The sequence below is a fragment of the Nannospalax galili genome, unplaced genomic scaffold, assembly GCF_000622305.1.
Source record: "Nannospalax galili isolate Female #2095 unplaced genomic scaffold, S.galili_v1.0 scaffold550, whole genome shotgun sequence".
Lineage (NCBI taxonomy): Eukaryota > Metazoa > Chordata > Mammalia > Rodentia > Spalacidae > Nannospalax > Nannospalax galili.
In genome coordinates this window covers 2,266,912-2,276,283 of record NW_008329138.1, presented here as the reverse complement: position 1 = coordinate 2,276,283, position 9,372 = coordinate 2,266,912, and positions in this window count along the sequence as shown.

Genomic DNA, 9,372 nt, shown 5'->3' with positions numbered 1-9,372 from the left:
TGCCTGTAAGTGCTCCTATACATGCAATACCCTTGGAGGCCAGAAGAGGGTGTCAGACCCCCTGGAACTGGAGCTATGGATGGTTGTTATGGGTTCTGGGAAGCAAACCCAGAGCCTCTATGCAAGAGCAGCCAGCACTTTCAATTGCTGAGCTATCTCTCTTGGATTATTTTGAGGCAAGGCTTTCCTAGGTGGAGCAGTCTGCCTTGATCTTGATCTTGATGTTGATCTTGATGCTGATCTTGATCTTGATCGTGATCTCTTACCTCAACCTGCTAAGTGCTGAGTTTCATCACCACACTTAGCTTTGAATACTTTTCACAATATGAGTTTTCAGTTTGGTGCTGAAAGCAGCATTTGATTTGTAACTATTACTGGCAACATCATTAGAGCATATAAGCTTCTTGGCTCTCAGGAATCTCGTTTGTAAATTGCACATGACAACAATTACCTCACAAAATCACCATGAATATTCCCTTTGGTATGCAACTAGCATAGTGCTTATCACAAACATTCTTAACAAGGATTCATTTACTCACATATTATTCATCTATTCATCTTTTGGTATATTAATAAGGTGGCTCAAAACCTCTTGATCACTTTGTAGATGTGCAATTGTGTTTAACAAATATTTATTGGATGTTCACTTTACAGCAGGAGTCATGTTAAATGCAAGCATTAATACAGACTCTGCTCCAGGGGAATTTATAATACAGTGCTATGTAAAGGCAAAAATTCAATATATTGTGAGTGATATAAGTTGACATAGATCAGAAGGGCCCAGTAGCAGTGTGATTGACATTGAGGAGTCATGGGTAAATCCATGTTGGAATTAATACTTAAGTAAGAGCTAATGATATGGTTATTAATAAACATTAAGATCACTTACTGCCTTGCTGATTTTGTTATGTGTACTACCTAATTTGTTCTTCAATCTACTTTTTAAAATCAACAGATGTTACTAGGCTAAAACAGGATGAACAAATTTCAAATGATATGCAGAAAATCAGTGACAGAATTTAAATATGCTTATACTTCATACTCTAGCAATTAGTTGGAAAAAGTTGAAAATAGAAAATAGCATTTTAGGCAAGGTAAGTCACAATGGTATGAATATGGATACATGGGATATCATATAAGAGAACTGAACAGGAAATGTTGCAATGATAATTATTATTATAAACAAAATTAATAAATTTCAAGACATAGTAAAAATCTGAAGCATAATTGGATTGATTGCTTGAAAGAAAAGAGCAGCATAAAAATTTTTAATTTTCTGGTTTATGGATTCCCAATCTAGTGGGCACAGGAAGTTGCATGGGTATGGCACGATGATGCAACTATTATTGGATAAGCTGGGATACTGAGGAAGCAAGGAGTTGAGATATGGTCATAGGTCATAGAACATAGGAGTTGAGATATGGTCACAACTATGGACTATGGACATACGATTAACATTAATTTCAAAACCGCAATCTGAAAACAGAACATCATATATAGAGAATGGTATTGAACTACAGTTATTCTGACCAAAATTTGTTCATGTTCCAAAATATACACCTGCAGTTTCTTATTCATTTCTTATTCACTGTAAATTAGAGTCTAACACTAAAGGAAATTAAAGAAATCTGTGGTTGAAAGGCAAATTAATTTGTTTACTAAGTGAGACATCCTGAATGGAAGAACCTCTACAGATGAATTTACTATAGTTCATATAATAAGTACCAATGTTAAAAAGTAAAACAGAAAGGAAACTACAGTAAGAACCTGTTTGGCTTTTGTTGCTGTGGAACTAGAATTGTGAAAGGACTGTTAATAGCTTTTATTTATTTTGTGGTTAGTGATATTAAGTTTCTCCCAATGGCCACTCCCATTGATGATATTCTTTATAGATCTCTTATGTAATTTTGTAATTTTCAACTTACTTCTCTGAGTATCTGAAGTAAATATTTGGAGGCTAAAGAAAATTATTTCCCTTTTCTAAAATGATTGCCCTGAGTATAATGACCCACATCCACCTTCGACCTTGCTAATTTAAGATGATAGGAGAGAATGGGAGCAACAAGAACTTGGATTTCACCACTGTCTCATGCCCAAACAGTCTGAATGTTCCAGTGTTCAACATCACTGAGGCATGTGTAACTTTAAGAGAAGATAGTTTCTATGATTGTATGATTGTATGGTTGTTTTCCTGAAAGTTAACTATCAGAGACATATATATATATATATATATTTGCTAAATGAACAGGTTTGTGGTTATGATTCCAAGACTATCCCCATGGAAGCTAACAGATACCATATACAGGAACAAAAACAAGGCATCCTGTGTTCAAGACCTCAGCAATCCCAAGACAAGAAGAATACATGCCTTAACATACCTGGAAGGGGAGTGCATATTACCAATGTTCTTGTCACTAATTTTTGGATTATAAAACAAAACTCAAAAGCATGAAATTTCAAATACATATATGTATGAACCCTGCATATTTTCAAAATCATAATTTGTGAATTTGAAAATGTATTATTTTACGTAGTCCACTCAACCATTTTGTCTCATCACTTTCAATCTAATTGTCCTATGGTTTTCATTGTTTGTATACAGGGAATAGAAAAAAAGAATGATCATTCATTAGTTCATGTAAAAATTAAGCCAAATCCAGGTTAGAAAGAAACAAAGGCAAAATGGAATTATTCATGAGGTCATAAAGCCACTCTTATGAGAGATTAATATTTCCAACATGAAATGGCAGCAGAGGTGGTGAGGTAAATGCAATGTGATGCACCTAGCAATCCCTGATTGCTAACTTATTGAAAACATGTTGAGTGTGCATTTATAGCAGAAATAAAGTCAGCAGCGTAGTTACATGCAATATTAAATATTCTAACTTGGAAACAATTTTAACAATGGCATAAATTATAATCTTGAGTCTTAAGATAGCCCAAAGAGGCTTGTAGTTTTAATCATAAGCAAGTGATTTATGGGTTAACTTACCTGCAGCTTTAATTGTTCACTTTCGGCAGTCTGACCACACTGTAGTCAGTGGTGGTGGGTCAAATGACTGGCAGGAATTAGAGCATAGTTTGATTTTTGTGGAAAAAAAAAAAAGATGCTTTAGGTTCAAAGTTATTTCTTCTTCAACAACTTTTATAATTTAAAATGGCTTTCTGCTGATGAAGATTAGTTCACTGAGGTTACTGATTAGTGAGATACAAATCTAAGGGACAAGATCAGGAAGATTAATTTGTGTGGAATCCATGTCATTGGGGACCATAGTGCCAGAGATTCCAAGACAAGGCTGAGCTGTTTATTCCCAAAGTATGAATCTTCTATCTCAGGTCTATGGCTACTTAATTGAAAAAGAGTTGTCATTAAAAAAGAAGGAATTGGAATATGAGGTATGTGAGTGTGAGGATCAGTGTAATTTGATGAAATTTAATGAAGTTTTGTCATGTGGTATGAGAGCAAACCAATTAATAGTTCTAATAGTCCACCTGTCATTGACTCTGAAAGCCTTGATTATCTGCTACCACAGAGTGAGAAAGTCTTTAAAGTCACTTAATCATAGGGAACTAACCACACATGTAAGCAGGCTTTATTTCATCTTTATTACCTGTATTCACAAAAGACCTCAGAAGTATGAGAGTAACAAATAATCAACAATTCATATTAATAACAGCTTTTTGTATGTGTAAGGTGGATAATGGCATTTAGAAACAAGTACACATAAGGAGGCATGTCGCACCAAGCACAGACTTTCCTGGAGGAAGGCAGAGGCAGATGTACGATGTTAGATAAGTCTACAAGGTTAGTGTGAGCTAGTTACCAGCACATCTGTGGGTATGTTATCCTAGTCTGTTGTGGAAAATCTTGTGACTGATTTTGCCTTTTGCCTAACATACCTATCACACTGGAATGCACTGCTTCTAATGGGGCATCTGCCCTGCTAGAGTGTAATAGGATACTAGTCTGCCATGTTAATAAGGGATCCCATATGCTGTGTTATGATTGGACTATTACCCTTATATAAGCCTGTACTTTCTTGAAATAAAGCAGACCGGTGTCACTGAACCTGGTCTCCTGTGCCTGAATGTGGGCGACGCTGGCTCAGACTCCTCACCAGCCCTGGGGTCCGGACCAGAAGACTGATCGGAGGAACTAAGAGCAGGAGAGCAGCCATAGCTGGAGGAGAGCAGCCACAGCTGGCAACCACACTAGTCTCTCCTTTGTCAAAGACTTTCTTTGACTAATTTTGTGTCACTCTGCAATAATTGTGATGCCTTTGCCAGAAGTCTTTTGTCCTTTATATTTCACATAAAACACCTCTGTAGGAAAAAAATCACTAATATATAAGTAAAATAGATTTCTTTGGGACTTCAACTTTGGCATTTATATTTGTATGTACATAGATCAATGGATTTCTAATCTATGGTGACATTAAATCACTAAATTATGTATAAAACAGCATTTAATTTTTTTGAGTCACTTGTTTTATATTTTATGTGTGAGTGCTTTGCCTGCATATATGTGAGTGTACCTGTGCTTGGAATGCCCACAGAGATCAGAAGAGGGTGTTGGCCCATGGAACTGGAGTTACCGAGGGTTGTCAGCCACCATGTTGCTGGGAACCCAACCCAGGTCTTCTGAAAGAGCAACCAGTGCTTTTAATGACTGAGCCATCTGTCTGGCACCCAAAAGAATTTTTTTTTTTTTTTTTTTTTGAGACAGGATTTCCTTGTAGCCCCAGCTGGCTTCGAAATCATTATGTAGACCAGGAAGGTCTCACTCTCACAGAGATCCAACTACTTCTTCCTCCAGAGTACTGGGATTAAAGGACAATGCCCCTGTGCCTGGATCAAAAGAGCATTTTTAGGGGCTGGAGAGATGGCTCAGAGGTTAAGAACACTGATTGTTCTTGCGGAAGACCCAGGTTCAAATCCCAGCACCCAGATGGCAGCTAACAACTGTCCATAACTCCAGTTCCTGGAAATCCAACAGTCTCTTCTGTCCTCCGCCAGCATTGCACATGGGTGCACTTACCTACACGCAGGCAATACACGCATACATATAAAATAAAAATAATAAATAAAATAAAATATTTTTAAAAGAGCATTTTTAAACTATCTGTAGCAGTGACATTACTAAGACAGATCACAGGGCTTTTGATGGAATCATTTTCTCTATAAATAATGAGAACTTGGGTTTAAGCTAATTAATATGATATCATCCAGTTACAGATAAGTGTAAATGTTACAGATAAGCATGATGCAGAATTTCTCTCAGTACTCTCCCATACCTCACTCTGCTTTAATCTTAAAATATTAAAATTTAAAAACTCATAGAGATCTGCCTACCTTTGCCTCACAAGTGCTGGGACTAAAGGTGTGGGCCGCCATGCCTGGCCCACTTGAGAAATTTGTATGCAGTGCTTGGTAAAAAGGTATGTAAAACAATGTACAAATAAAAATGTACTGATAATAAATCATAAAGAAATATATTTTAAAACGATTCCATGGTATGCATATAATTTTACCATTTATTTAAAACTAAAGCTAATTTGCTAAATAAAATAAGAGTTACTGTTTTTTCTTTTTTTCATTCTCCACATTTTGTGAGCTTAAAATAGCAGGACTGTCATTGCGATGATGATTAAATTTCTGCATCTTTCTTTTAAGATATTTAATTAGGAGAAAACAAAGTCATTGAAACAAAGGTTGTAAGCTCCCCTGTTTGGGTCACACTGTAGCTAACACAGGATAAGGCAGCTTGCAGTCATATTTCTTAATGCAGAACGTGGCAATTGATTTCCATTATCTACAAGAGCAGCTATTTTTGTGCATGCTTCTTAGATTTTTAGAGGATGCAGACGTTTATACAGAAAACTCAAAAATATATTGCCAACACCAACTAAAAGATGAGGAATCCAAATGACTTCAAATCTCAAAGAACCAGTTTTTATACTTCACAGATGAAATCTTTGATCAGAGATCTGTTCTAACAGTGTCATGATTGAAATCCTTGCATTTTGTATGCAAAAACAGAATACTATTATCAACTAACCAAAATTAGATTATTTTAAACCCATTAATATGCTTCTCAGCTCCTCTTTCCTTTTCTCTTTTATTGGATTGTGTTTTCCCATTCTTAAAACATATCATGATTATAAGATGAAAGAATTGTATTTAGCCCTTCAGTTCAAAAAGCAGCTACCAATTATCCACTGTTTATTGAATTACTATAGTTCTGAGTTCACTCAGTTGGAACAAGAAAGGAAAACAGGATATAGTCACTCCATAGAAGAAACTATGAATGAGTCTTACAATAAGAATCACCCCAACTCCCAATATCAAATGTTACTGTAAGATGTTGAACTGTGATTTCCTTGAACAAGGATCTGAGACAGCAAAATGGCATCCCAACAAGCCCTTTGGTTTTAAGTACAATCTGCCATGTGCAAGACAACTCTGTTGTAAGTGAAAAGAATGCAAGTGGGTCAAAGACTGTGTAATACACACTAGCTTCAAGGGTAGTGAGGTCATGTGGGTGAAATATGTGGATAAGGAACACAGGTATTTCCCAGGAACAGTCTTATGTGCAAAGTAAACATGCATGTAGAAATGAAGTTTTTGAAGCCGCCCCCCTCCCCCGCCCCCACACATCCCAGGTCACCTTTTGTCAAAATGGCTAAATTCAATAGTTTAGAAACTTACTTCATTCTGTCAGCCCCTCTGAGAAGTTTTGTCCCTCCTGACTGGCATGTCATCTCCTGGAAAAAAAAAAAGTGGGGATATTTTAAATGGAGAAATAGCTAAAACTTTAAACATAAGTCTATTATTACCTTTCAAACATTATCTCTCATTAAAAATGGATGCCTATTTTTGTATACTTATGGTACCTAATGAATAATAAAAATCTATGATTCATTTAACAGACACAATGCTACACTCTTTCAAATCAAAATTCCTGCCACAATGCATGTAGAAGAAGCCAGATGGAAGCAGAAAGACTCACACTGTCCAGCACACCTCGGAGCTCCTGGTAATTGAACCACTGGAAAAGTGCCAAGGGAACCACTGACTGCCTGCATTGTAGAGAGCTACATGGATGCAGAGCCTCGGGCTCCCAGCAAAATTCTGTAGCTTCATCTTTCCTAGAGAAATCCACAGGCCTGAGCTGACATTGTGATTGTTCTGTGAGGAGCGTTCCGTGAACACAAACGAGGAAGGGAACACGAATGGAATGGAGATAGCGGCTGTGGTTTTCTCCTTCTATGGTCATCGTTGAACTAGAGTGAGGCGCTGGAATGTCAGTGCCTGACCACTGTACCAGTATGTTAAAAATGGAATACTGATACTATTCAAAGCAGGAAAGTGTCAATACATCTACTTTCTTCCAGCTTAAATATACTTAAATCATTCTCAGAAGTCTCAAGCTATTATTTATTGGCTCTGCAGTAATATATATGTGCGGACACAAGATCTTAGGTTTACTTTAATTGACTTGACTTTTTGAAAGTTATTTTCTATATTCTTTTCTTATCTGCTTTCCTACAGATGGTGATTTATACTTTGGTTATCTGATGAGAGTTGACCTTTTGTTGAAAAAATGAAGGTCAATAGTTTTTTTTCTCTGTCCTTATTTTGCCTGTGTTATCGGCTTTCATCTATTGACAGCATTGACGTTTTGACTAATAAAATGTTAGATGCAGAATCGTTGGCATCTCATTAATAATGCATATTGTCTTGGGTAAATTTGAAAAATTATAGAATAAGTTAATAGAAAATTATGGAAAAGAGTAATCCAAAATGAGGGAAATATAGGAAGAAAATATTCAAAGTCTTGTTGATTTAAGAGATGGAAGAAGAGACCTTGCAAAACAAGGTAGGTTTGATACAAGGAGTCGTGCTAGTTTAATCAGTATGCAAAGCATTATTTATCAAAGTTTGTATAACAAAATGCATAGCATTTCCAGCAGATGAGAAGTAATTCTGGGCAATGAAGTTCGCATGCCTGTACCTCACTGCACGGTCACTATGAGCACTAGTGTCCCAAAGACTTTCAGGATTCTCTCCTCTAGCTTTTCCTGCATGCCTAAATTTCTGCCTCATCTAAAGTTCCCGGTTCATGTAAACTGACCTCTCGTAAGTTCTACTCTCTTCCATCCAATTTATTGTCCATCAAGTGAATAAGTATAAATTTAGAGGTGGTGTTATAAATGCCTTGTAAGACAACTAGTGCTCCTATTTTACAGAAAAGATAGAGTATAGGAATTTGAAGCATTCTCCCAAGGCCTCCTAGCTGCAGTGCAGATGAACACTTTGTAGGGCTTCATGACAGTTCTCATTTACAAATTCATTTTCTTATGAAGCATAGATCCACTCACATGAAATATTACCAGTCCTTTGTGAGCAAATATGTTTGAGAAGTCAGTGAGGGGCCTAAGGTTCTTGTGCTGGGTTATGGAAGAACAGGATCTAGAATAACCCCAGAATTTTTGCCCTGTTACTCTTGAGAAAACAGTGAGGGAATGTTGAGGTGCTCAGATATTCCAGCAATGCAAATTTAAGGTGAGAGTAACTAAAATAAATGCCAATACGGCTGTCATTAGCATTACTGAAAATAAATAAATAAATAAAAATATGAAGAATTTAACTACCTTAACAAAGGTATTTTCAGTAATATAAAGAATAGAATACAATTTAAATGAAAAGTATGTCTTCCAAAATGTTCTTGAACTCTTCACGTTCCTTTCTTCCCAACCACCAGAAGTATCATAGATACTATAAAGATCAGTAAAATGTGGGTTGCTGATGGCTAACAAGGGAAGCAGGGCCTTGGGGACCTGGAGAAGGGCGTGACACAGGGAGAGAGCCTGGAATACTGGCTGCTGGGGAGTCTTCTCTGCTCTTGTAGAACTTGACAGACCTTCAAGAGGCTGGGAATACTTCAAAATTCTTCTGAGAACTAGATAATGTGTTATTTTCTGTTTGGGGTTTTTGTTTAGTTTTTAGAACTTTTCAAAGCTGAGTGACTGCAAAATAGTGGAATCCTTTGATTTTTTTTTTTTAATTAGAAGAAGCATTTCATTACAACAGCATTAATCTATTCAATAACATTTTTCTGAGCTAGGGTACATCTCTTTCAAAATTGGCTGTACATTTCTAGGTTTACAAATGAATTATTACGCTTATACAATCTTTTTCTAATTATAATCTCTATAAGACATAAAATTAAATGAGGTTTGAACGTTTAAAAAGATCTCCAATTCGTTGTCAAAACACACAGATTCATACAGAAAAATTCATTTTTAATGCAATTGACACTAAGATGCACATGTATTTCTAATCTCTATAAATCTGATTATTACTAGTAAC